The sequence below is a fragment of the Pseudophryne corroboree genome, chromosome 5 (genome assembly GCF_028390025.1).
Source record: "Pseudophryne corroboree isolate aPseCor3 chromosome 5, aPseCor3.hap2, whole genome shotgun sequence".
Taxonomy (NCBI): domain Eukaryota; kingdom Metazoa; phylum Chordata; class Amphibia; order Anura; family Myobatrachidae; genus Pseudophryne; species Pseudophryne corroboree.
This window is the reverse complement of record NC_086448.1, coordinates 535,008,156-535,034,041: the sequence shown is the minus strand read 5'-3', so window position 1 is coordinate 535,034,041 and position 25,886 is coordinate 535,008,156.

Below are 25,886 nucleotides of genomic sequence, written 5' to 3'. Positions count from 1 at the left end.
AGCCTCTGTGTCCAACACAACAGAAATATACTGAAAATAAAACTTGACACTGCTGCCAAATGCAATGTCATGTCAAAGGGGTGGTCTTCAGTATGCCGAATGTCGGGATCCCGGCGCACAGTATACCGGCGCCGGGATCCTGACACCCGGCATACCGACAGCTATTCTCCCTCGTGGGGGTCCACGACCCCCCTGGAGGGAGAATAAAATAGCGCGGCGCGCGTAGCGCGCCACCGCGCCCGCAGCATGGTGAGCGCAGCGAGCCCGCAAGGGGCTCCTTTGCGCTCGCCACACTGTCGGTATGCCGGCGGTCAGGCTCCCGGCACCGGTATGCTGGTCACCGGGAGCCCGGCCGCCGGCATACCATACTACACCCTGTCAAAGACCTTCCTGCACAGAACAAACACACTTGCACTAATTGACTAGTAATGCTGTAAACCTGGTGGCATATGGAGGTCAAATCTTAAAAACCATGGCCTCGAAAACTTTAGAATTCACATGTGAGCCATTACTGTTTCTCATCACTGATTGTAACATCAGACCATTACTTAAACTGCCTGATAGCAATAAACTGGGTGTGATACACCTGGGAGCTGATGTCCATATGGTACAGCAAGAAATTCCCAGCTAAAGGAATTCAAAGATCTATTCAACTATGATAGCATTGGTAAACTCCCTGTCATTTACCACATGCGAATGGATGAGTTGATTGTCCCTACAGTCTGTACACCCCAATGAATCTCAGTTGCCATAAAAGACAAAGTGCTTTCTGAATTAAACCGCATGAGACTCGGGGTAATTACCATAATAGAAGACGGGACACAGATGGTTCTGTCAGAATATGCATAGACCCCGTGCACCTCAATAAATAATAATAATACACTTTATTTGTCATTAACAAAACAGCAACGAGATGTCAATGAAATTTCAATATGAACATTCTGCGCGGTAGGATAAACAGTAAACATACTTTATTAAAAAGAGATTAGCACTAAACCTGGTGGTCGTTTAACAACCGGACAGCTGTTGGAAAAAAACTATTTGACATGCGCTTAGGGGGTAATTCCAAGTTGATCGCAGCAGGAATTTAGTTAGCAATTGGGCAAAACCATGTGCACTGCAGGGGAGGCAGATTTAACATGTGCAGAGAGAGTTAGATTTGGGTGGGGTGTGTTCAATCTGCAATCTAATTTGCAGTGTAAAAATAAAGCAGCCAGTATTTACCCTGCACAGAAATAAAATAACCCACCCAAATCTAACTCTCTTTGCACATGTTAAATCTGCCTCCCCTGCAGTGCACATGGTTTTGCCCAATTGCTAACTAAATTCCTGCTGCGATCAACTTGGAAATATCCCCTTAGTGTGTCCACGAACACTCCTAAAATGTTTTAGGGATGGCAATCTTTCAAAGACCAAACAACTTGGCCCTTTCAAGCCCTTCGCATCCATTGAGAACATATCGAACAACTTGTTGCTGACATTCCTGAGGCAAACATTTTCAGCACCCTTGATGGTACAGTAAATGCATATTTTGGTAGAAACCTCTGGACAAAGAGTTGTCCAGGCTCACTGCAGTAATGACACCTGCTGGACGATATCCTTAACGTATGCCTTATGGCCTGACTACCGCCAGTGAAGTTTTCCAATGATGCATGGAACAGCTGTTTGCAGGATACCCATTTGAAATCATTGTCGATGACATCCTCATCTGACATCACAACATTTAAGAACATAATGAGCGCCTCTGTCAGGTACCGGATAGGATCCATGCCATCAGTTTATGGCTCAATGCAGAAAAATGCAGGTTCGGGGTGTCACAAGTTCCGTACGTGGGTCACCTCACTGATCAGTACCTGAAAAAATGGTGGCCATTCAGCAAATACCATGAAGACAAATTCGGTTTTCAATGCTTCCTGGGAATGACAAACTAGCTGTCGGTATTTCTTCCCAACTACAGCGAGACAAATGGGCAACTAAGACATCTTCTACATCAAGATACAGAATGGCGCTGTCAGGAACAACAATAATAAAATGAAAATACATGCTCATAAGCCCTCCAGTGCTTCAGTACTTTAATGTGCACTTACTGGTGGTGATCCCTGCATATGCCTCACAACATGGTCTGGGTGCAGTATGCCTCCAATAGAATGCCAACTGCGGTATCTCGATGTTGAGAATCCCAACAGGGGAATGTATGTATAATTTCCCTTTCTCAATGGCCCCTTAACCCTCCCTTTTAGCGGCCTAAACCTAAACCCCTCCCTCCCTTCAGCCTACCCCTAACCCTCTCTAGGGGTGCCTAAACCTAACACCCCCTCCCCGCAGCCTAAACCTAACCCTCCCTGCGCAGCCTAAACCTAACACAACCCCCACCACGCGCGCACGCGGCTTGCGCATCGGGCTTGTGACCCTATCCGAGATGCCAGTGTCGGCATTATGAGTAGTGTGGGGATTCTGGCGCCAGTATTTCAACTGCCAGGATCCCGACAGCCTGTATTATGACAAGATCCCATCCGCTCAACCAAACACCTGTTGGAAAAATGCAGACGTGATAACTCCAATATCTTTGCAGGATTGCTTAATTTGCTTATCCCAGGGGTTATTTTCATGCCACAAAAGGACTTTCATTCCTGTCACAAAGCGACAACTGCAACAGCAAGTACATACAGTGCTAACCTCAAAGTGGCTGTCTAACAAAAGAAGTTATGACTGAACAGCACGTCATCTTCCACATTTTGTTCGATATCAAACTGTCCGAATGTAAACTCATTGTGGATATGACAGATTTTCTACTGTCCTTGAAGAAGCTGCTAATCCCAACAATTACATGATAGTAGCTGAGGGTGCCACATGTGAGCGTAACCATTCCCAACTGCTGAGATATCATCAAAGCCAGAGCACCCTACAACCGCACCCAGCAACAGGTAGGAATGCATAATAAGGGAGAGGGGTGGGGGAGCATAAAGTATATTCCCTTACAATGGGACTCTGCAGCAGGTATGAATTTATAACCTATCTCTCTCTTCTTCTGCTTCTACTAGCTGGTGACATATCCCCAAATCCAGGTCCCATCCACATACCACGCTCACATTCAGCTGATTCACAACAGAATATAAAATCAACAAACCTTATCAACATCACCTGTCTCCCATCTACCTCCAAGTCACTAAAATGTGCTTTATGGAATGCACGCTCTGTTTGCAACAAATTAACAGCTATTCATGACCTTTTCATAGCAAAAAAATTCAATATGCTCGCTATAACAGAAACCTGGCTCACACAATCAGACACTGCCTCCCCTGCAGCACTGTCACATGGTGGCCTCCACTTCACACACACCCCCAGGCCTGGTAACCTCAAAGGAGGGGGTGTTGGAATATTACTATCCAAATGTTACACGCACATTGGCCCTCATTCCGAGTCGTTCGCTCGGTATTTTTCATCGCATCGCAGTGAAATTCCGCTTAGTGCGCATGCGCAATATTCGCACTGCGACTGCGCCAAGTATCTTTGCTATGAAGAAAGTATTTTTACTCACGGCTTTCTCTTCGCTCCGGCGAACGTAATGTGATTGACAGGAAATGGGTGTTACTGGGCGGAAACACGGCGTTTTATGGGCGTGTGGCTGAAAACGCTACCGTTTCCGGAAAAAACGCAGGAGTGGCCGGAGAAACGGGGGAGTGGTTGGGCGAACGCTGGGTGTGTTTGTGACGTCAAACCAGGAACGACAAGCACTGAACTGATCGCACAGGCAGAGTAAGTCTGGAGCTACTCTAAAACTGCTAAGTAGTTTGTGCTCGCAATATTGCGAATACATCGGTCGCAATTTTAAGATGCTAAGATACACTCCCAGTAGGCGGCGGCTTAGCGTGTGTAACTCTGCTAAATTCGCCTTGCGACCGATCAACTCGGAATGAGGGCCATTGTTTTACCACCTGTTCCCTCACTCACATTTACATCCTTTGAGGTACACTCTATTAGGATTTTCACCCCTTTCTCTCTGCGTGTTGCAGCTATCTATCGCCCACCTGGGCAACCCAAAAAGTTTCTGGAAGAATTTTCTGCATGGCTGCCTCACTTTCTTTCCTCTGACATCTCCACCATCATTATGGGTGATTTCAATCTCTCTATTGACAGTCCACAATCTCCCCATGCCTCTAAACTACGCTCTCTAACCTCCTCTCTTGGCCTCTCCCAATGGACTGACTCCCCTACTCATCAGGAGGGCCACTGCCTTGATCTTGTATTCACCAGACTATGCTCTGTTTCTGAACTCACTAACACTCCTTTCCCTCTCTCAGATCACAACCTTATCACATGCATGCTCTCCTCCATTACTTCAAACTCAATGTCCATAAAGTCTACAAGGACACCTCTTACCCGCAGAAATATTAACGCTATTAATTTTCTACAACTATCTACCTCTCTGCAACCACTGCTTTCACCAATTTCTACATTCACCTCTCCAGAGACCGCTGTGTCACACCTTAACCAAACTCTAGTAACAGCACTTGATGAAGTGGCTCCAGCTACCCATCACACTCCACGTAGACTTAGATGTCAACCGTGGCACTCTAAATACACTAGACACTTACAAAAACTCTCACGAAAAGTTGAACGCCAGTGGCGTAAATCTCGTAGTTCAAGTGACTTTCTCACATATAAGACCACCTACCACTCTTATCGTACTGCTCTGGACACTGCCAAACAAACATATTTTCAATCTCTCATCTCTGCTCAAGCCTCTAACCCCAAGCGACTTTTTAATACATTTAAATCACTTCTTGTCCCTCCCTCACCTAACCCACCAGCCACTGTCAGTGCGCAAGATCTTGCTTCCTATTTCAAGGACAAGATTGACAAGATCCGAAATGAAATGGTATGCTCTTCCACAGCAAGTGACCTGCTCAATTCCCTGCCTGAACCCTCTAACACCTTCTCTTCCTTTGATCCTACAAATGAAGATGAAGTATCTGCACTCTTTTCATCTGCCTACTCTAATACCTCTCCCCTTGACTCTATACCCTCACAAATTAGTAAAGCTCTGTCTACTGTGCTCATCCCAACCTTAACAAAAATCTGTAATCTCTCCCTGTCTACTGGTATCTTTCCTTCTCTATACAAGCATGCAGTGATTACTCCCATTCTGAAAAAACACAACTCTGACCCGAACGCTCTCTCTAACTACCGTCCCATCTCTCAGCTCCCATGCCCCTCCAAGCTACTGGAGAGACTTGCCTACACTCGCCTCACACACTTTCTTAACTCACACAGCCTACTGGACCCACTTCAGTCAGGATTTCGTGCCCAACACTCCACAGAGACAGCACTGACTAAGGTAGTGAATGATTTGGTCACTGCTAAATCTAAAGGACATTTCTCTCTACTTATTCTCCTTGATCTCTCTGCTGCTTTTGACACTGTTGACCACTCTCTTCTCATACAAACACTACAATCCCTAGGTATTCAGGACACAGCCCTTTCTTGGTTCTCATCCTACCTATCTAATCGCTCCTTCAGTGTTCGTTTCTCTGATTCCACCTCTCCTTCGCTACCTCTCTCAGTTGGAGTACCGCAAGGCTCAGTCCTAGGTCCTCTGCTTTTCTCTATCTATACCACATCTCTTGGCAAACTAATCAACTCTTTCGGATTTCAGTACCATCTGTATGCGGATGATACTCAAATCTACCTATCCTCCCCTGATTTGTCACCATCTGTATTGGGCCGTGTCACTGCATGCCTTTCTGCCATTTCATCTTGGATGACATCTCGCCGCCTCAAACTTAATATTTCCAAAACAGAATTAATTATATTTCCACCGGCCAATAGTAGTTTCCAACCTGATATCTCTATCACTGTTGAGAACTCTGCAATCACCCCTACCCCACAAGCTCGCTGCCTAGGTGTCATTCTTGACTCTGAACTGTCCTTTGTTACCCACATTCAATCTGTCTCAAGATCATGTTACATACATCTAAGAAACATATCCAAAATACGCCCTTATCTTACACAAGACACAGCAAAAACTCTAATCCATGCTCTCATTATCTCCCGCATTGATTATTGTAATAGTCTCCTGACCGGTCTTCCCAAACATAGGCTCTCACCACTACAATCCATTTTGAATGCAGCTGCGAGACTAATCTTCCTTGCCAGACGTTCATCGTCTGCAGATCCGCTCTGTCAGTCCCTCCATTGGTTACCGGTATTCTACCGTATTAAATATAAAATACTTTTACTCACATACAAGGCTATTAACCAAACTGCACCAACATACATCTCTTCACTCATCTCAAAATATCTCCCTACCCGACCTCTCCGCTCTGCACAAGATCTACGTCTCTCATCGTAGCATTACTTGTTCACACTCAAAATTACAGGACTTTATCCGGGCTTCACCCACTCTGTGGAATGCCCTCCCACGCACAGTAAGACTCGCCTCTAGTCTCCAAACCTTTAAATGTTCCCTGAAAACTCACCTCTTCAGACAAGCCTATCAAATTCCAGACCCACCGACATAACCTTCAGTGCTTCCCTATCTAATTAAATCCTCTGTAGAATATTCATAACATCACATATCTTGTCTTTCTTTAGTCTCACACCCTCCTGACACTTGGATAACTTTGTGGGGTATCATCATACAACCCATTAAGAACCTAGCAATCTGGTGGGCCATTATGCAATAGGTAGCATCTATCCTTGTGTATCTATGCCTATTTCCCTATAGATTGTAAGCTTGCGAGCAGGGCCTTCCTACCTCTGTCTGTTTTTACCCAGTTTTGTTCTATTACTGTTGTTCTAATTGTAAAGCGCAACGGAATATGCTGCGCTATATAAGAAACTGTTAATAAATAAATAAATAAATAACAAGTGGAGACCAGTAGGAGTGTACAGTATATGTTCCCTTACCATTCAATAAATGTTGGATAGCTTTTCTTCTCATCAACACAAGAAAGATAAATAAAAAAACAGATCATTACTTTACATGTCCTATACAGACATATCAATGTTTGACTACCCTGTGATAAACCAGTGTCAAAAAGTAAAAAGCATACAATACAGTGTGAAAACCAAATGAGTAAAGCACTCAATATGAAGCTGATGACATGCACACTTATGGCAATACATTAGCATGGTTGACTGATATTCCTCGTGTGTTTGAAAAAATAGGATAAAACTGAGATGAAGGTGTCTGTCAGTAGGGTTTCAGCTAGTCAAAACAACAATAAGACCTTTACCGTCACCTTTAATCTTACCAAGCAGTATACAAACATCAACCTTACACTTACCAAAAAGATATTGTAAGTCACAAAACAACTCATAGCAACAATCCCAAAGGTGTAATAGGTCTTCTATCCTAAATTCAGTTTAATTGTGCATAGGAAAAGTGTAAATGTACAAGTCATCAGAATACATTTTGTGGCTGATTCAGATAAAGAAGCAGCCGTGGCCAGGGCCGGCTCTACCATTAGGCAGCTTTAGGCGGCTGCCTAGGGGCGCCGGACACTGGAGGGCACCACTGAATTCATTTAGCAAAAAACTGAAGGATGTCTCTGTATGAGGGTCAGTATTGAACTTACAGATGGGGTATGGAAGACAATAAGGAGCTTACAAATATATGTATGTCTGTGCGTATATATGTACGTATGCAAATACAATTAATGGGATGCAGTTGGCATCCTGGCTGATGGATTCCTGGAATACTGGTGCCAGAATCCCGACACCTGTCAGAATGCTGATGCCAGAATCCCGACAGCTGGCATCCTAAATGTTAGTATGTCGGAGAGGGTTATGGTTAGACTTGTGGGAGGGTAGGGCTAGGGTAAGGTTAATTAATTTTGTTCAAAATATTGATTTTATGGTGGTTGGGATTCCACAATCTGTATTCTTACTGGCGTCATCCCGTACCCAACCCCAATTAAATATCCCCACAAGACCCCATATACAGTATTATACAGTATATAAAGAATAGAAGGCACTCAATGACTTGCAAAGTGAAAGTATATTGTGAACAAAGTCCCAAAATTTTGTGACTTTGTTTACAATATACCGTATAACTTTAAAAGTCCTTGGGGTATATTTACAAAGATTCGTGTTTTGGCCGTTTTGAAGGGTGTTTGAACTCGAATGGTATCGGGTGCATTTTACTGCAACTTTTTGAATCCTGATATGATCATTCACTAAGCTGCTGAGTTTTGCACAATCGTTTTTTCCGATGTCGATGTGATTCGTAATATCAGGCAGTGTTTTACGGGAGTGATGAGTAAAACACTGCCTGCCAAAACACAAGGAATCCCGGCCGGATCTGTGAGATCCGTGCAGGGCTTCATTGTGTACCTTAAAAAGTTGATTAAAGTCTTAAAAAATCTGGAAAAAATTGCGTGGGGTCCCCCCTCCTAAGCACAACCAGCCTCAGGCTCTTTGAGCCGATTCTGGTTGAAAAAATATGGGGGGGAAAATGACAGGGGTTCCCCCATATTTAATAAACAAGACCCGGGCTCTGCGCCTGGTCCTGGTTCCAAAAATACGGGGGACAAAAAGCGTAGGGGTCCCCCGTATTTTTGAAACCAGCACCGGGCTCCACTAGCCAGGTACATAATGCCACAGCCGGGGGACACTTTTATACTGGTCCCTGCGGCCCTGGCATTACATACCCAACTAGTCACCCCTGGCCGGGGTACCCTGGAGGAGTGGGAACCCCTTAAATCAAGGGGTCCCCCCCTCCAGCCACCCAAGGGCCAAGGGTCAAGCCTGAGGCTGTCCCCCCCATCCAAGGGCGGCGGATGGGGGGCTGATAGCCTTGTGAAAAAAATTTGAATATTGTTTTTGTAGCAGTACTACAAGTCCCAGCAAGCCTCCCTCGCAAGCTGGTACTTGGAGAACCACAAGTACCAGCATGCGGTGTGCAACCGGGCCCGCTGGTACCTGTAGTACTACTACTAAAAAAATACCCCAAAAAAACAGGACACACACCGTGAAAGTATAAGTTTATTACATACATGCACACCTCCATACACACATACTTACCTATGTTCCCACGAGGCTTGGTCCTCTTCTCCATGTAGAATCCTTGGGGTACCTGTGAAAAAAATTATACTCACAAAATCCAGTGTAGAATCAGACATTTGAATAATCCACGTACTTGGCAAAATAATAAAACGGAAACCCGACCACGCACTGAAAGGGGTCCCATGTTTACACATGGGACCCCTTTTCCCGACTGCCAGGACCCCCCACGTCGTGGCACTCTCCTGATTGGCTGTGTGCTCCTGTAGTGTCTGTCAGGCAGCACACGGCACAGATACAATGTAGCGCCTATGCGCTCCATTGTAGCCAATGGTGGGAACTTTGCGGTCAGCGGTTGACCGAAAGTAACCTCACCGCTGACCGCAAAGTTCCCACCATTGGCTACAATGGAGCGCATAGGCGCTACATTGTATCTGTGCCGTGTGCTGCCTGACAGACACTACAGGAGCACACAGCCAATCAGGAGAGTTCCACAACGTGGCGCTCCCTGATTGGCTGAAGGGACCCTCTTTGACAGGAGTCAGGGGGGGTCCTGGCAGTCGGGGAAAGGGGTCCCATGTGTAAACATGGGACCCCTTTCAGTGCGTGGTCGGGTTTCCGTTTTATTATTTTTCCAAGTACGTGGATTATTCAAAGGTCTGATTCTACACTGGATTATGTGAGTATAATTTTTTTCACAGGTACCCCAAGGATTCTACATGGAGAAGAGGACCGAGCCTCGTGGGAACATAGGTAAGTATGTATGTATGGAGTTGTGCATGTATGTAATAAACTTATACTTTCACGGTGTGTGTGTCCTGTTTTTTTTTCCTGTTTACTTTTTTTAGTAGTAGTACTACAGGTACCAGCGGGCCCGATTTTACACCGCATGCTGGTACTTGTGGTTCTCCAAGTACCAGCTTGCGAGGGAGGCTTGCTGGGACTTGCAGTACTGCTACTAAAAACAATATTCACATTTTTTCACAAGGCTATCAGCCCCCCATCCGCCGCCCTTGGATGGGGGGGACAGCCTCGGGCTTCAGCCCTGGCCCTTGGGTGGCTAAAGGGAGGGGACCCCTTGATGTAAGGGGTTCCCACTCCTCCAGGGTACCCCGGCCAGGGGTGACTAGTTGGGTATATAATGCCAGGGCCGCAGGGACCAGTATAAAAGTGTCCCCGGCTGTGGCATTATGTACCTGGCTAGTGGAGCCCGGTGCTGGTTTCAAAAATACGGGGGACCCCTACGCTTTTTGGCCCCCGTATTTTTGGAACCAGGACCAGGCGCAGAGCCCGGTGCTGGTTGGTTAAATATGGGGGAACCCCTGTCATTTTTTCCCCCATATTTTTTCAACCAGGACCGGCTCAAAGAGCCTGAGGCTGGTTGTGCTTAGGAGGGGGGACCCCACGCAATTTTTTTTCCAGATTTTACACTAAACAGACCCTTTCCCATAGATAACCATGCACAGATCTCACTGATCCGTACATGGTTATCCAAACTCGACTGGAAAAAGCAGGTCTATTTTTTTGCTGCTTTTTTTAACGAATCGAAAAAAAACAGACCCGCACTTGAGCACTCAGAAACTAACACCCAAATACGAATGAATAGAGATTGCTCGTAATCTATGAAATAACAGCCGCGTTTGACCGATGGTCTATTCATTCGTATTTCTGAACGTTGTCATTCAAACCATTATGAATAGTCCAAACACTGCCGAGATTGGTGCTTAGTGAATTCCCGGATTGGAACTTAGAAAAAAAAAACACAAATCGGACAAACTCGGATTTTTAGTGAATACTGGCCCTTGAGTGTTGTCCCTTTTCTGTGTATATATTTTATGATGCAATTCACCCCAGCCCACTTAGTGGCCACCTGCATCTCCTCTCCGGGAGGTGATGGTGGTAGTGGGGGCTCTGCAGGTTAGCGGGCGCTAGCCTGAAGCTTTGCTTAGGGTGCAGAGAGACCTTGCACCGGCCCTGGCTGTGGCTGCCTCTTTTGGCTGCTACCTTTTCTGCAGTAGCAGCCTTTATGCTAATGTCGTTACAAAGTCCTTCCCTGGTGTAGATCTGTGCGTTCACATGTACAAATGTCAATAAAATGGGATTTTGATACTTACTCATAAATTTCTTTCTCAAAATCCTTAGGGGACACTGGAGGCTGAATACACTGGGGATAGAGGGGCTGGTTATCAGGAGCTGGCACTTTAAATTTATTTAAGAGTATGCAGACTCCTCCCACTCTGTCCCCCACAAGCCCCAGTTTTAACAACTGAGCCGTAAGGAGACGAACAGAGGGGAAAACAACAATAACAAACAACAATTACAAACCTTGAACCTGAACCACAACGCAGGCAGGAAACAGTGCAGGGTTGGGCGTCCAGTGTCCCCTATGGATTTCGAGAAAGGGATTTATCGGTAAGTACCAAAATCCCATTTTCTCTAGCATCCGCTAGGAGACACTGGAGGGTGAATACACTGTGGATGTCCCAAAGCTGTTCCTGTGGGCGGGAGAGCACTGAGAAACCTGCAAAACAAGCTGTCCAAACCACGAAGCGGAGGAGGCGAATGTATCAGACTTATAAAACCAAACAAAAGTATGAGCCATGGACCAGGTAGATGCACGTCAAAGCTGTGACAGAGAGGCACCATGGCTTGCCGCCCAAGAGACCCACAGACTGAGTGGAGTGTGCCAAAATAACCGCCGGAGGCCAGTGGTCAGAATGCATGTAGGCCTGTCGAATGGCCAGCTTAATCCATCTGGCCAAAGTCTGCTTTGAGGCAGGCCAACCTCGCTTGACATCATTATACAGCACAAACAAGGCATCAGTTTTCCGCAAGGGTGCCGTCCAAGCGACATATATAGTAAGCGCCCAGACTACATCCAGAGAAGATGATTCCCTGGAGTCCTCATTCAGAGCAGGAACCATGGGGGTAATTCTGAGTTGATCGCAGCAGGAACTTTGGGGGTCATTCCGAGTTGTTCGCTCGGTAAAAATCTTCGCATCGCAGCGATTTTCCGCTTAATGCGCATGCGCAATGTCCGCACTGCGACTGCGCCAGGTAAATTTGCTATGCACTTAGGAATTTTACTCACGGCATTTTCATCGTTCTGGCGATCGTAATGTGATTGACAGGAAATGGGTGTTACTGGGCGGAAACAGGCCGTTTTATGGGCGTGTGGGAAAAAACGCTACCATTTCCGGAAAAAACGCAGGAGTGGCCGGAGAAACGGGGGAGTGTCTGGGCGAACGCTGGGTGTGTTTGTGACGTCAAACCAGGAACAACAAGCACTGAACTGATCGCAGAAGCCGAGTAAGTCTGGAGCTACTCAGAAACTGCTACGAGGTGTGTAATCGCAATATTGCGAATACATCGTTCGCAATTTTAAGATGCTAAGATTCACTCCCAGTAGGCGGCGGCTTAGCATGAGCAAATCTGCTAAAATCTGCTTGCGAGCGAACAACTCGGAATGACCCCCTTTGTTAGCAGTTGGGCAAAACCATGTGCACTGCAGGGGAGGCAGATATAACATGTGCAGAGAGTTAGATTTGGGTGTGGTGTGTTCAATCTGCAATCTAACTTGCAGTGTAAAAATAAAGCAGCCAGTATTTACCCTGCACAGAAACAAAATAACCCACCCAAATCTAACTCTCTCTGCACATGTTATGTCTGCCTCCCCTGCGATCAACTCGGAATTAACCCCCATGTTTGGTTGGTTAATGTGGAACACCAAAACCACCTTTGTAAAAAACCTGAGTGTATGCAAAGTTTCGCCACGATCTTCGTGAAAGATAAGGTAAGGCGGCTTACACGATAAGGCACTTAAATCAGAAACTCTGTGAGCTGACACTAAGGCCAAAATGAGAACAGTTTTCCAAGTAAGAAATTCGAAATCTGGCTCCTCCAAAGGTTCAAAAACCGAGGATTGTAAGAGGTGAAGGACCAAATTGAGGTCCCACGGAGCAGTAGGTGGAGCAAATGGCAGTTGCACCCGCAACACTTCCTGCAGAAAGGTCTGCACTTCCGGCATCATGATTGTCAATTTGCACTGGAAAAGATCGAAAATGCAGATACCTGTACTTTGAGTGATCCGAGGCGCAGTCAACCATCCAAGCCAGTTTGTAAGAAAAGCAAGAGATGGGCCATTTTGAAAGACCGGGTGTCTAAACCTCTATCCGAGCACGAAGACATATAGGCACGTCAAATGCCGTGGTAATGGGCCGCCGTAACAGGCTTACGAACCTTGAGCATGGTAGGGATAACTGAGGAAGGAATACCTTTATTTCTTAAGATAGAGGCTTCAAGAGCCACCCCGTTAAACACAGCCGCATTAAATCTGGGTGACATAACGGCCCTTGCTGTAACAAGTCTGGATGAAGAGGCAACAGCCACGGGTTATCTGTGAGAAGAAGGAGGTCAAAATACCATGCTAGCCGAGGCCAATTCGGGGCCACTAGAATGACCCACGTCGATTTCCTCTTGATCCGTTTGAGTACGCGTGGTAGAAGTTGGAACAGAGGAAAGAGGCAAACCAGGTCATATGGCCAAGGAGCCGTGAGAGCATCCACGTCTTCTGCTCCGAGATCTTGAGTCCTGGACAGATAGTGCGGTAGTTGATGATTGAACTGGGAAGCCATGAGATCTACCTGTTGGAGACCCCATCGCTGAACCAACTTTTGAAATACATGAGGGTGGAGAGCCCACTCTCCCGGTGAAGGTCTTGACGGTTGAGATAATCCGCTTCCCAGTTTTCCACTCCTGGAATGAATACTTGCCGATAATATGACTTTGCGTAGTTCAGCAGACCTCAGGATCCGAGCTACTTCTCACATGGCCATGCGACTGTGTGTGCTGCCCTGACGATTGATATAAGTGACTGCAGTCAAATTGTCCTATTGCACTATTACCACAACTGTTCCTGTTCCGACCATTTTCTTTGGTAGTGATACTCCAGTATCACAGCTCCCTAGACTCTGAGAATGGCGTCGGTAGTGAACAAAATTCAATCCCATACAATCTCTTCCACGCCATGAAATTGTTCAGATGAAGCCACCAGAGAAGAGACACTCGGGTACATGGAGCACCGTTTCCTGCAGATGTAGATGTGACCCTGACCAGTGAGGTCTATCTGAAATGGTCGGGAATGAAACAGCCCAAATTGTAAAATCTCGTCATCTGCAACCATCTTCCTTAAGAGATACAAAGGTGTAATGACACCTTCTTTGGCTTGAGGACCTTCTGAACTATCAGCCAGATACTTTGAGCCTTGGTATCCAAGATCAGTCCCAGAAACTGTATGCACTGGGATGGCAAGAGATTGGATTTTCTGAAATTGAGGATCCAACCATGTTGCAAGAGGACTTTGTGAGTGATCAGCGCATGCTCCAGTAGTTTCTCCGCTGATGCTGCTTTGAGAAAAAGGTCATCCAGGTATGGTACAATTGTCACCCCCAGGGAGTGAAGGTGTGCTACCATGACTGCCATGATCTTGGTGAACACTCTGGGAGCTGAAGACAGGCTGAAAGGAAGTGCTCTGAACTGATAATGGTCTTGTAGAATTGCAAATCTCAAGAATTCCTGATGTGGCTCCCAAATGAGAACATGTAGGTATGCATCCTTTATGTCCAGCGATAACATGAACTCTTCTGACTCAAGACCCACTATCACAGAGCCAATCGACTCCATCTTGATTTGGTAATATGTGAGATATTAATTCAAAGACTTTAAATTCAGGCTGGGTCTTACCGATCCGAACGGCTTCGGGACTACAAACGGATTAAAGTAATAACCCTTCATCCATTGAGGACCTGGGACTGGCATTAAGACCGCAGAGTCCAATAGAGACTGAATCGCTCCCTGAAGAGCCATCTGTTTGTTCTCTGAAGCTGGAAGACTGGTGGTAAGGAACCGTGATGGAGGTGAAGCTTCGAAATCGATCTTGTAACCCCTGGACAATATAAGAAAAGAACACTCTGCGCTATTTAAGAACCTTCCAGACTCCAAATAAAGTGAATTCACATGTGTACATAAAAACACCTTTTTATTCCGGATTAGATTAATCACATAAATCTCTAATTAGTAGATGGAACCACATAAAATTCTTAATCTAATAAAAAAGCTATCATATGCATATATAAATTTAACAATTGCGTAGTGCAGTGATTCTTAAGTGATAATCGCAATGAATGATATTGTCATCAGATGTCCCTTCTTTCCTCTGACTAGTTTCACTCGTCACTGGAGCTTCCTCATAGAGTAACTATTACTATTACCTAAGAATCACTACACTACGCCGGATGCCAGCGAAATTACATCAGCGGCTTCATTTGGGACTGCAGCGGCATTTCATACGTTGGGGGCCGGAGACGTCCGGAGCTCCCTAGCCGCACCTGACCGGCAGTGCAGTGTATCTCCAGCTGGATCCGTCTACGTGTAAGACGGAGGGTGAGAGTTTTTACCATTTAGCCAGCCTGATTAGGCAATCAGGAACTGTTACTATTATCTATGCAAAAGGAATTGCTTGAGACTTTGTAACAACGAGTGTTCAGTGTAATAACACAAGGAGCCGTTTTGAGACTTTGTAACAACAAGCGGTGATTACTACATCTGATTATTCCGTCTCTCTACAAGCAGTTAGTGGACAATCTGAGAATACTGATTTGCACATCAATTAATAAGTATATCGCCTATTGCACATATTTTGGTTATTATGGCCCTCATTCCGAGTTGATCGGTCGCAAGGCGAATTTAGCAGAGTTACACACGCTAAGCCGCCGCCTACTGGGAGTGAATCTTAGCTTCTTAAAATTGCGACCGATGTATTCGCAATATTGCGATTACTAACTACTTAGCAGTTTCAGAGTAGCTCCAGACTTACTCTGCCTGTGCGATCAGTTCAGTGCTTGTCGTTCCTGGTTGACGTCACAAACACACCCAGCGTTCGCCCAGGCACTCCCACCGTTTCCCCGGCCACTCCTGCGTTTTTTCCGGAAACGGTAGCGTTTTCAGCCACACGCCCCTGAAACGCCGTGTTTCCGCCCAGTAACACCCATTTCCTGTCAATCACATTACGATCGCCGGAGCGAAGAAAAAGCCGTGAGTAAAATTACTTTCATCATAGTAAAGTTACTTGGCGCAGTCGCAGTGCGAACATTGCGCATGCGTACTAAGCGGATTTTCACTGCGATGCGATGAAAAATACCGAGCGAACAACTCGGAATGAGGGCCTATATACGCATGAGAGCTGATCCATATTTTATTTTAGGTGCATATAGAAAGCCGGCTTTTGAAAATAAGAATTAATTAGAGTTGTTAAATTTATATATGCATATGATAGCTTTTTTATTAGATTAAGAATTTTATGTGGTTCCATCTACTAATTAGATTTATGTGATTAATCTAATCCGGAATAAAAAGGTGATTTTATGTATACATGTGAATTCACTTTATTTGGAGTCTGGAAGGTTCTTAAATAGCGCAGAGTGTTCTTTTCTTATATTGTCTAGCTGGTAATCCCCCTTTGTTAAAGGGGAACCACTGATTTTGTGCTTACACTAGCACAATTAACATTCAGCTGCTGATTAATATCTGTATTCCTATTAACTATTAAGGTTTGTTTTAGAATAAATATAAAATTTAAAATTTAGTACTAGCACCGTGAGACATTCTTGTATGTTGTAACCCCTGGATACAAGGGCACGCACCCACACCTCCTGAAACTTTCAGTGACATGCACCCACCATGGGAGAACCTAGGTTGGAAGGGAACCCATTATGCCACTGTTTTATCAGTAGGCTTGGGCTCTTGGCGATGAGAGGTAGATTGTTGGCTATTTCGGCCTCTTCCACGCTTTGGCTGACCTGCGGAAGTTCTGGATCTAGACAAAAAGGAAGCAGAGGCCCAAAAGGAATGAAAAGAAGGACCAGAATAAGTCCGTTTAAGTGGAGGGTTTATGGACGGCAAAAACTTGGATTTTCCACCTGTAACTTGAGAGATTAGTTTGTCTAGCTCGTCACCAAAAAGGACCTTTCCAGTAAAAGGTAAAGCTTCTGCCGTTCTCTTACATTCTGCCAGTAGCGCAGCCATAGGGCCCGACGAAGTGCTACGGCGGAGGCTGAAATCAGTGCCCCTACTTGACCTATATCCTTTGAGGCTTCTCCCAGGTAAGCTGACGATTCTTTAATGTGTTCCGCCAGAATGATTAATTCATCAATCGGAACTCCTGCTTCCAAGTTAGAAATCAATTGGGCAGCCCAATGTTCTATAGCCCTATTTACCCAAGACCCTACCAATGCTGGTCTAAGTAAGACACCAGTAGCTGTGTAGATGACTTTCAGTGTCGTTTCATCTTATGTTCCGAAGGGTCCATCAAGGATGTTGCCCCCGAAACCGGTAAAGCAGTCTTTTTTAACAATCGTGAGAGTGACGAGTCCACTGGAGGAGTGTGTGCCCACTTTTCCGTCATAATAGGTGGAAAGGGATATGAAGCCAAGAACTGTTTCAGTACCTGGAATCTCTTATCTGGGTGTTTCCAGGCCTTGGACAAAAGTACCTCCAGTTTTGGTGAGAAGGGAAATGTTATGGAGGGTTTGCGTTTATTACCAAATAGGGAAGAATCCGGGGATTCCAGAAGAGCTGTTTTAGTGATGTTCAACACCTGGCATACAGCCTTTATAAGGGCTTCTACTCCTTGGTCCTGTGACATGGTATCCTACGTATTGGACACATCGTCAAGTTCACCTTCTGCTTCCTCCATCCCGTCTTTCCCCCGTCGCTCATCATCAGATTCATTTGAGTGAAGGATCACTGGAATGGTCCTTTTCTTTCTGGGACGTTCCGATATTGGACTTTGACTGGTGGATGAATCCACCCGTTTAACCAAGCATTCTACGGATCTAACTAGACCTGTTGCCCACGTCGGTTCTTCAGGGAGAGAAGGGGGCAAAGAGGGATTACCAGACTTGGCTGACTCTCTATCTCTGCGAGAGGCTGACAGTTCCGATCGGAGATCCGACATAACCTGTGCTAAGGTAAAGCCCAAAGGGGGGTCTGAAACCTCCAAAGAAGTAGTTTCCTGGACTACCTCATCCTGTGTACATGCAGAACAAGCGGTCGAATCGTCAGAGGCCTATGGCAACTTTTTGTTGCACTTGGTGCATGCAAAGAACTTCTGAGAAGCCTTTGGCACTAAATTCCTCCCTGACATTGTGGTCCAGGAACAATGACAACTAGTCAACTAACAAACACACAATAAAGGGTTCGGGAGCTAGATAGAATAGGAGAGAGCACACTCTGAGCACAGAAGCTCTATCTCTTGCTGAATGCTGTATGTTCCCTAGTGGGTAACAATCCCTAATCTGTCCCCTGCACCTTCAGCCTCCAGTGGCATGAAGAACTATCAGTGTTCAGATTCTGCAGGCTGTGTTACTGCAAAGAAACAGAGGGATGTAACAGTGTTGTGTGCATGAGCTTTAGCAAGAAGCTCTGCCCCCTTCCCACTGCTGTGTACCCACTCTGCGCCATTAAGAACGTGGCTGCTAGCCACGTCAGCGGGGCGGAAGATGATATTTCTGTACTTTCCTAGTTTTTGTAAAGCTTCTTTTTCAGAATTCCTGCAAAAGGAAAATATGCAAGACCTTGACCACCATTCAACTCCTGGAACTCACACTAAAGAGAAACTACTTTCTATTCAACAGACACTTCTACCAGCAGCGAACGGGTTGCTCCATGGGAAGCAATGTGGCGCCTTCGTATGCCAACGTGTACATGTTCAAGGAAGAGCAGAACTTACTTTTGAAAGACAGTAGGATTTCTAAGAATATCCTCACATATGCGAGATATATAGATAACATATTCCTATTATGGACGGGAGGAGAAAAGGCATTTGTTGCCGTAATGGAGACTTTTAACAAAAATTATCCATACATAAAATTCCCTTATCAACATGATCCATTCACAATTCACTATCTGGATGTTCAAGTGAGCATTGAGGATAAGAAATTGAGTACGAAGGTGTACACAAAACCCACGGATCGCAATACAGTTTTGATGGCCAGCAGCCACCATCTGAAAGCACTGATTAAAGGTCTACCTAGATCCCAAATGATCAGAGTGGCAAGAATTAACAGCAACCAGCAGATGCTGAAGGGGAATTGGATAAGGTTATTAGAGATGTGCAGCGGGCATTTTTCGGGTTTTGTATTTTGGTTTTGGATTTGGTTCCGCGGTCGTGTTTTGGATTCGGACACGTTTTGGCAAAACCTCCCTTTCGAATTTTTGTCTGATTTGGGTGCGTTTTGGATTTGGGTGTTTTAAAAACAAACAAACCAGAAACAGCTTAAATCATAGAATTTGGGGGTAATTTTGATCCTATAGTATTATTAACCGCAATAACCATAATTTCCACTCATTTCCAGTCTATTCTGAACACCTCACACCTCACAATATTATTTTTAGTCCTAAATTTGCACCGAGGTCGCTGGATGACTAAGCTAAGCGACCCAAGTGGGCGACACAAACACCTGGCCCATCTAGTAGTGGCACTGCAGTGTCAGACAGGAGGGCAGATATCAAAAAAGGCTCCGAACAGCACATGATGCAAAGAAGAAAAAAAGGTGCACCGAGGTTGCTGTAGGCCTAAGCTAAGTGACACAACCACCTGGCCCATCTAGTAGTGTCACGCAGTGGCTGAATGTCAAGAGTGGGCCGCAATTGTTCGGTCCACTGACAGCATCTCCAGCACGCTCCAGTCACTTAAAAAAAAAAATCTGCAATTGGTGGACTTATACGGCAGTACCCCAGGACTAATACAGCAGTACCCCATGACTCATACAGCAGTGTCACACAAGATGGCACTTTTCAAATCTAGGCCCCAAACATCACCTCATGCAAAGATATCGAAGAGGTGCAATGAGGTAGCTGTATGACTAAGCCAAGCGACACAAACAATTCCAACTGGAATTATACGTCCAAATCACTAGAATTAAATTGCAAGATCACTGTAATTAATAATTGTAAATCACTGGAATTAACTGGCAAAATCTCACTATTGCCTGCCTAGTGAAGTGGAATCTAGATGGGATTTGGTACGGGGGACACAATAACTTCATCAATTGTCTAAATCCCACTGCACTAATGGCGGATAACGGGCGCACGTCTAACAGCGCACTGATTATACTGAGCACTGATTATACTGAGCACTGATTATACTAAGCACTGATTACACTGAGCACTGATTTTACTGAGCACTGATTATACTGAGCACTGATTTTACTGAGCACTGATTATACTACAGAGAACTGACACTGAGCAGCACGATGCAGCACAAGACACTGTACTAGTATTAGTGAGCAGCACAAAAGCCCTCTGGAATTGTCACCCCCCAGATACCACTGTGACTGGAATGATGATGACCTATGCACGGTGACAGGACACTAACACAGCACCCTACAGCAGAAGATGCAGCACAAGACACTGGACTATTAGTTATGTACTGTAGTATACTGAGCACCACAATGCAGCCCAAGACAATTAGCACTGATACTGAGCACTGATGAGGATACTAGAACTGACACTGAGCAGCAAGATGCAGCACTGGACTATTGTACTGTAGTATACTGGTCACCACAATGCAGCACAAGACAATGAGCAGTGATACTGAGCACTGATGAGGATACTAGAACTGACACTGAGCAGCAAGATGCAGCACTGGACTATTGTACTGTAGTATACTGGTCACCACAATGCAGCACAAGACAATGAGTAGTGATACTGAGCACTGTTGAGGATACTAGAACTTACACTGAGCAGCAAGATGCAGCACTGGACTGTTGTACTGTAGTATACTGGTCACCACAATGCAGCACAAGACAATGGGGGTCATTCTGAGTTAATTGCTAGCTGCCGTTGTTTGCAAAGTAGCGATCAGGCTAAAAATTTTTATTTCTGCGCATGCGTACGGGCCATAGTGCGCACGTGCAAAGTACTTTCACAAAAAACTATGCAGTTTTACACAAGGTCGAGCGACGCTTTTCAGTCGCTCTGCTGATCTTTGAGTGATTGACAGGAAGTGGGTGTTTCTGGGTGGTAACTGAGCGTTTTTCCGGGAGTGTGCTACAAAACGCAGGCATGTCAGGTAAAAACGCAGGTGTGCCTGAGGAAATGTGGGAGTGGCTGTCCGAACGCAGGGCATGTTTGTGACATCAAAGCAGGAACTAAACAGACTGAAGTGATCGCAAGGAAGGAGTAGGTCTGCAGCTACTCAGAAACGGCATGAAAAATATCAGCACTGTTCTGCTAACCTTTCGTTCGCACTTCTGCTAAGCTAAGATACACTCCCAAGGGCGGCGGCTTAGCGTTTGCACTGCTGCTAAAAGCAGCTAGCGAGCGATCAACTCGGAATGAGGGCCAATGAGCAGTGATACTGAGCACTGATGAGGATACTAGAACTGACACTGAGCAGCAAGATGCAGCACTGGACTATTGTACTGTAGTATACTGGTCACCACAATGCAGCACAAGACAATGAGCAGTGATACTGAGCACTGATGAGGATACTAGAACTGACACTGAGCAGCAAGATGCAGCACTGGACTATTGTACTGTAGTGTACTGGTCACCACAATGCAGCACAAGACAATGAGCAATGATACTGAGCACTGATGAGGATACTAGAACTGACACTGAGCATCAATATGCTGCACTGGACTATTGTACTGTAGTATACTGGTCACCACAATGCAGCACAAGACAATGAGCAGTGATACTGAGCACTGATGAGGATACTAGAACTGACACTGAGCAGCAAGATGCAGCACTGGACTGTTGTACTGTAGTATACTGGTCACCACAATGCAGCACAAGACAATGAGCAGTGATACTGAGCACTGATGAGGATACTAGAACTGACACTGAGCAGGAGAGACACACTACTAGTATTACTGAGGAGCAATAAGTAAGCACTGATACTGAGCACTGATATTGAGATTTCCACTGAGAGAACATAGCCACGTCCTCTCCGCTCTCTCTACAATGTACAAGTGAAAATGGCGGCGACGCGCGGCTCTTTATATAGCAGCCGAATCTCGCGAGAATCCGACAACGGGATAATGACGATTTGCCTCGTTCGGGTTTTCCGAGTCAACCACGTGGAGTTCGGGGGGGTTCGGTTCTCGGTGAATTTCCTTACCAAAGCACCGGGATGCTACAAGTGCCTGGGATGTACAACTTGCATGAACATGATCACAGGAACATCATTCAAACATCCCCAAACAGATCGGAGATTTTACATCAAACACGTATTGACTTGTACCTCTTTGTTTATTATTTATCTGATTTTGTGCCCTTGTGGGTATGGATATGTAGGTAAAACTACCAGAACAATGGCCCTCATTCCGAGTTGATCGCACATCTTTAGTATCCGTCCACCAACGAGCACACTCATCCTTCTTTCATTCATTTCACGCACGCACATCACCGTTTTTCTCTCACCTTTTTGCACGGTTGATTTGCAGTTTGGAATACAGTACATCATGTATTGCACACTTTTTTCTGCTGTTCACGGCTTCACCAACACATACATTAACAGACACTTTACACAGTTCTTATATGTAACACCACACACATAAATTACAGGTCACACTGGTTTACACAGTTCACACATTTTTAGACATAGAAGCACCATCACTCATGAGTGGACATCGACATAGCCATGTTATAAAATCCCGTTACAGTATATTACAGCAGTTCCTTATAGACCTTACACGTTACGTGTATATATTATTCTCACACCACTTAAATATATGAGACCAAGACACAGCTTCCATTCAAACAGATAGTTTATTTATAAACAAGTAGTCAAACAATCTGCTTACACATTTCTATCCCCCTGAAATATTGGGTCCAGCTAGCTCCAGGTTTTATAAAGTGTACAATCACACAGTCCAAATACACAGGAAGAGAGGATTTACTGTCAGCCTCCTAATACAACACACTCTATACTCTGGTGCGCGGCTGTTCTTCTTTCACAGAGCCCGGCGCTGACAGGCAGCGTCAGCGGTTGCCAAGGCAACCTGACGGCTGCAGTGGATGACCTCACTCAGCGGGGACGCCGGAAGTGCTCCGGGTCTTAGTGCAGCTGAGGTAGCGTCTAGATTCTCTTCGCGCTAAGGACCTTTCCCATAACCCCCTGGGTCCATGTCACAATCTATTTGGAATAGTAAAGTGTGGCGAGCGAAGCGGAGCGGAGCGAGACACCGAGCCCGATGCTTGGCGAGCGAAGCGAGCCCGCGAGGGTCCAATGCTGCATAGAGAAATAAATTTGCCCCAAACGATTGGAGAACGAAGGAGACATTTAGATGCTGTAAGGGCGGAAGTGCTCTCCTGCCCTCTCGTTTTGTCACGTCCAGGTCCTTAGCACGAAGGCAACATAGACACAACCCTGCAGCTGATGGCGCGGGGCTACTCTGTTTCACTACACATTGGCGGGCTTCTACTTCTACATAAGGAAAGGGCTTTATTTCTTCTGTTTGTTCACACCTTGACAAAGGGACGCAAGGTCCCGAAACGTTGGAAATCTATGTGACCACTTTTGTTGTGTTTTAATACATACACCTTAAACATCAGACCCGCAGTTTCCTTTTTCTGCTTTTATATATATATATATATATATATATATACACATATACTGTGCCCCCATACACACACACTGTGCTCCCATACATATACAAACACTGTGCCCCCATACTCACGGACACTGTGTCCCCATACACATACAATATGCCCCCATACATATTCATACAGTACACTTCTCCCACCATATAGTGTACACACATTGTGCCCCCCATATACATAGCTGGACTCAACCTCCCTGTATGGTGGAGCTGACTCTTCCTGATCATGATCGCTTAGCGCCAGTCACCACAGATGGACCTAATCCTTCCTGCTGCTGGTCTGGATAATCCTCCATCTCTTTCCAGTCCTTCTCTGTCTCCGCTTCTCCCTGTTGCTCTTCTGCACTGAAGTAGGATCTTTAACTGATCATGGCAAGGAGATTCCCCATCTGCATAGCCGCAGTGGGTGTGCTGCTGTTGCTCAGGACGGGCGCAGAGACCCGGAGCTCTCCTAATAACACTGCAGCTGCCAGTGCCCGGGGACAGGGGAAAGGCTCTAATCATGCATCCCGGAGCTCTCCTACTAACAGTGCAACAGTTGCACTGCAACTGCCTGTGGCCAGGGACAGGGGGAACTCTTTAATCCCACGCCTCATAGTTCTCCTAATAATGCTGCAGCTGTCTGTGCCCGGGAACAAGGTGACCCCTCTAATTCCACGTCCCCTCGAATACGGCACCCGGGTCGCATGCCCCCTTAGCCCCCCCCCCCCATATTTGTGGCCATGTCAAAGGACCTGTCTGTATGTGCAGGTGATGTGTGTTGTATAGAGAGACCTGTCTATATGTGTGCAAGCGGTGTGTGTTATATAGAGGGACATATCTGATTGTGGAAATGTTTTTTGTTACAGTGGGGGATACCAGAAGGCCCAAACTGTGCATCTCCCATGCACCTCATTTGCAAACCTAACTTTGTACACACGTAATCTGGATGCATGCGCAGTGTGACATTGATACATGCACAGAAGAAGAAAATCTCTCCACTGCATCCAACATCAGCAATGTGTGTGACTCAGGGTCAGGCCCATCATCTCTGGATTATGAAGTGGAAAGCGGTTTTGTAATAATTGCCTTCTCAATATAAAATCTACAGTGTATAAAGCCAATCCATTCCATAGGGCATAAGTACCTGTACCTTAAGAGACACATTCTCGAAACACTTTTGCAGGCACCTAAAACTATTTTCCATATCAAGGGATACCAGGATGGTAACCTGAGAGCCTGTAACCTCGGAGTACTGTATCACACACCCATTTACACCATCTCTATAGTAAAAGTCTCTAGTTTAGATGACCCAATTACCTCAATGATAATTGACTTTTATTGGATTTTTTTTCCCCTTTTCCCCCTGATATCCAACTTTTATTGGATTGTTTATTTACTTTTTATATATGTACTGTATTGTTACATACTAAAATTAACAAACAGATCCATTTTCAGCAAATTTATTTCAGTTGTGAAAAAGTGTTGCACTACATTTTATCTTTAGGTCTTCACATATTCCTGATACGTGCAACATACTAAAAAGGGAAGTTTTATTATTTGTTTTCTTATTTGTATATTTACCTTTTACCTATCCCATACCCTAGCAGCGCCACTTTAAATACACCATCATTGTTTATGTTGGATACATTTTAGTTAATGTGGGTTAAATTTAGGCTGTGGTCTTAAACTGCTGGCCCCACTTTCTTGAGGAATATTAGAATAGCACCACTCCCCTCATCTTAAGTCTTCAGCAGGTCACTTGTCCTTCCTACAGCCACCAATACATTTCGACTTTCTTCTTTGTCAAGGTAGTGTGGGAACTGAGTGGCTTTTTAAACTTTCAAATATCCGAATAAAAAAAACTATTTAAAATCATTCATATATCATATAAACCATTTACAGTATGAGTTTATTTATCTTAGAGAGAAGAGCCCAAAACAGATAGTGCTTAATTAAATAAAGTATTCTCTGTTCTAAAATTCTATGATTTTTTTTTCTATTTCTATGTTTTGCTTTATAGGGAAACTTTCTAGCGGAGTGTGCGTGTGTGACCCAATGACAGGTCACACATGCGCAGAAGGGACTGGAAGCAATTAATACTTTTACAAATGAACTACTGTAGCTAGTGTTGATGGGTAGCTGGGAGATGCTCAGCTGTCTCAACAATCTTTGCTATCAGTGTGGTAAGCAGCCATAGGAAAACTGTTCTGTTGCCGTGTAATTTTAAACAGG